This window comes from Primulina huaijiensis, unplaced genomic scaffold (assembly GCF_012295235.1).
Source record: "Primulina huaijiensis isolate GDHJ02 unplaced genomic scaffold, ASM1229523v2 scaffold207874, whole genome shotgun sequence".
NCBI lineage: Eukaryota > Viridiplantae > Streptophyta > Magnoliopsida > Lamiales > Gesneriaceae > Primulina > Primulina huaijiensis.
Window position 1 is genome coordinate 1 of NW_027355040.1, and position 4,109 is coordinate 4,109.

Sequence of the window (4,109 nt, forward strand, 5' to 3'; positions counted from 1 at the left end):
ATATATATATATATATATATATCTATATGTATGTATAATATTGTTTGATATACAAATTAATTGATTCCACGTATTTATTTCATCAAACATTTGATTCAAATTATTTAAATAATTGGTTGTAATTTATTTTGTTTTTTTATATATATTAATTTAATAATAAAGATGATGTATTGAATTAATAAACAAAACTTTTAGGTGGCTGGGTGCAATGAAAAACAGTCAAAACCACAAGGGAAAAGACCGACAGTCAAACCACGGCGGTCAAACTAGGCGGCGTGGCACTTGTAAACAATTAGTTTTATTTCAGATTGTATGGGGTCAAGGCACTCTAATCAACAATTGCGTCTGGCCTTAAATTTCGACAGGTTTTTTTTTTTTTTTCTTTATCGGGGACTTCATTGTATTGCATTTTGCTCAGGTTTTTCTCTTTCCTTTTTCTTCCAGAAGATCTCTGTTAAGTCCAGATTTATATTTGGTCTTGAAGGAGAAGATAAGGTACAAATAATTGATTTTTGGGAAACTGTGTTTATTATGAATGTTTTATGATATGTTGTGTGGTGATAGTGATGAGCCTTTTGGCCACAAAAAGAAAAACCCGATAAAGCGAAAAGAAACAGAGAAAAGGGTGAGGGGAGGAAAAATAAAGGTTTCCCCTCCGAAAGTGAACATTGTTGCTTGCTCATGTCAATGAAAGCCAGATACTCCGAGGAAAAAAAAACATTATTTGTTTATTCCCTTTAGCGAGCTTCATGCACATCAGTTGTATCTGTGACAAGATTTCTTGAAAGGCTGTGGGGGTGGTCAGTCCTTTTACAAGAGACTTCAGTCTTATAGAAGTTGGGCATTTTTTAAGAAAGATTGCCAATATACCTGTGTTTCAGCCTTCAAAAAAAGATGTTGGGTTTGAGGATGGTGGAGATGGGAGGTCAAAGATGGATTCTTGGGTGGACTTCCACTTGCTGGTTATGACGGTGGGGTTGCGGAGAAACTGGATCCGCAGAAAATTATTGAAGAGCTAAATCTACCTGAAGTTCCATCAGTGTTTATTTTCCCCATTTCACTTGAACCCATGCAAGAACCTGTTACACTTTGCACCGGGCAAACTTATGAGAAATCCAACATTCTCAAATGGTACAGCCTGGGGCACTACACTTGTCCCACTACAATGCAAGAACTTTGGGACAATTCGGTTACGCCAAACAGGACCCTTTGCGATTGATTCTATGCTCGGTTCTCTCAGAAGTACGCAAATGAAAAAGAAATCCGAAGATGCACAGGGTCAGGCATCAGAGCTTCTCATCACCCTGAAAAAGGTCAAGGGAAAGGCAGGATCCAATCATTGAAGGAACTGAGATGAGTAGTCGGAAATCATTCTACTGCTAGGAAGAACATTGTGGATGAGGGTGGTGTAGCTCTTCTATCATCTTTGCTAGGTCATTTTACTTCCTATGCCGTATGCTCTGAAGTTATTGAAGTTCTCGTGAATTTGTCTTTAAGTTATGAACCGAAGACCAACTTGATGCAACCTGCCAAGGTATTGTCCATTGTCTTGAACGTAGGTTCCATTGAAACGAAAATAAATTGTGTTAGATTGATTGTGACTTTGATGGAGAACCATTTTCGAACAGAAATTGTAGCAAACCATAGCTTGTTGGTTGCTCTGATGAGACTGGCGAGGGATAGGAGACACCCGCATGGACATCTACCAGCGCTTGGTTTCCTAAAACTAATTTGCGCACACAAGCAAATTGGGAGTTTGATGGTATCCATTGGAGCTCAGTAGAGTTGATTAATGGCTTGAATATGGAGTGTACTGATTTAGCCTTGTTCATATTGGATGCTCTATCATCTGTGCCTGAAGGGAGACAAGCTTTAAAGGATTGTTCAAATACTATTTCTATCATAGTTAAAATACTGATGAGAATTTCATAAAGTTCTATTGGTTATGCACTTTCGATCTTCTTGTCTGTATGCCAACTTTCCCCAGAAGAATGTTCCTTGGTATCTGTCTGTGGATGCAGATCTTGCTGCAAAGCTTCTTCTTGTTATCCAGAGTGGATGCAGTCCCGTACTTAAGCAGCGGGCGGCTGAACTTTTGATGCTCTGCAGTTTGAATTGTTCTGATTCCATTTTCATTTCTAAGTGCAAACTGACCCGAACATTTCAACGACTGCTGAAGATTGACCATCTGATACAGATGTCACCCCTTGTGTGGTAGCTGGTGCTAAAGAAATTGAAAGGCTTCCAGATTTGGAGGATTCTATCTCAAACTAACTGGGAAAATTCTAGATTTTGGTGTTGCCCTGCAAATTGTGTAATAGTTCCAGCTGTTCATTCGACTTATGTGGAGGCCCACATTGTACGTAAACATGATTTGTTTTTTCCTTACAACAGTTGGCTCCAGCTGAAGTTCTCAATAAGCAGCAGATAGAGGAAATTTTCTTCGCAAATATTTTATGGTTTACAAAGACAAAAGATATGATGCAACTGCTAACATGGCATTTGGTGGAGCTAAGAATTGCAACTGTTCCTCGCTCCTATTCTTGGGTACCGTCCAATTTTCCTTTGTAGAAGTTTTGTTTTGGCCTTAAATGAGCGTGTAGTTGGTAGTAAGTATTGGCTTCTTTGGCCTCATGTTCAATGTGTACTATTCTCACAGTTTTTAGTTTGTTATGAGCAAAGCTAAGCTGCACGGCTTTATTTTCCCCGTGGTATTTTGTTTCTTGTTATGGCCCATTCTCTGGGATTATTCTATGCTACATAGGAGTGTTAGGATTACTCTCTGTGTATTTTTATACAATATATTGCGTAACATCAAAATTCAATCAAAACTTGAGGAGGCAATCAATACTTTTTTGTTTTGAATTCAGATGTTCACGTGAACATTTTATATAGAATGCACGGCATAGCATAGACAAATCCCATTTTCTGACACTTTCGGTGAGATTGTACGATATGCCCGCAACAAGGATTTCCCTGATCAATATGATAAAAAAAAGTATAAGAAATCACAAACTAAACAATTATGGTGGAAGTTCAGAAACCCCAGCTATCATCTTGATTGAAGAAAAAAAATGCAGGTCATTTTTCACACCTCCTCATCGACAGTAGAACCTGTTTAACATACACAGAAACAGCGTACAACACTTGAGCTAAAACTCATAACACAAAAGACCAGCACAAAGAATATTTAAAGTTACAATGTTTTGAACTTAAGACGACAATTTTTTGCAAAGTCTTGATATGGTCAAGTCTGCGCCACCAAATCCATCTATCACAGCCATTGCCGTAGGAAATTCAGCTCTTGCAGTTGAACTTCAGGAACCACCATAACAAGATGACAGAGCAACATAAAACACAAATAAAAAAGAGTAACATAAAACACAATACAAATTTAGAATCAAACAACTTAAATAAAAAACACCATAATATTTTTTACTCGTTTCAGAATACCTGCTACGAAGAACTACACAAGGCATGCCAATTTGCGCAGCTGCGGAAACTCCAAATAGGCTTCCCGCAACCAAAAGGCATTTTTCAACTGGAACTTCTGCATATTCAGCCCCCGCCCTTAGTGCAGCAACAACATTTTGCAAGCTGTATAAACACCATAAAGTTCATAACGGTCAACCAGAAGCATCAAATCACCTTCTAGACCAACCAATAGACAATATTGTCAAAGATCGGAGAATAATTTCATTGTATAATTTTCCAATAGCTACATGATATTTATACAACATACTAAACTATTTAGAATGGAAACTCTAGATCTTAATCCTAGCAATCCGTGATTTAAGAAAATATATATATATATACCGATATCAATCTAAGATACATAATATCAATTAAAGATCTACAAGATAATTATTATATAATCTTCCAACATAATTACAATATCTTCAGTTTTAACACTCCCCTGGTTCTGAAATACACAATGAGATGGATAAAAAGCACATTACATTTCAAGTCAGAGCATAGTTTCAATGGCTCAAGGCGCATCAAGGCCATGGAGCCTGAGGCACAAGGTGAGGCGCACATTTTTAAATTTTAAAAAATATATTTACCTTAGAATAAATATATTAAAATATGAAATAATTAAGTCACAATGT

General features: G+C 37.1%; 1 long non-coding RNA gene and 1 pseudogene across 1 annotated transcript; one reads left to right on the forward strand and one right to left on the reverse strand.

The window, feature by feature from the left end:
* The first annotated feature begins 418 nt into the window (after positions 1 to 418).
* Positions 419 to 2,836, forward strand: LOC140966757 (U-box domain-containing protein 30-like; annotated as a pseudogene).
* A 193-nt stretch (positions 2,837 to 3,029) lies between these two features.
* On the reverse strand, positions 3,030 to 4,035 carry LOC140966756 (uncharacterized). The gene is made up of 2 exons (XR_012173428.1): positions 3,454 to 4,035; positions 3,030 to 3,315 (listed from the first exon to the last, which is right to left on the reverse strand). It is a non-coding gene; the product is annotated as an uncharacterized lncRNA (long non-coding RNA).
* Between the last annotated feature and the right edge of the window lie 74 nt (positions 4,036 to 4,109).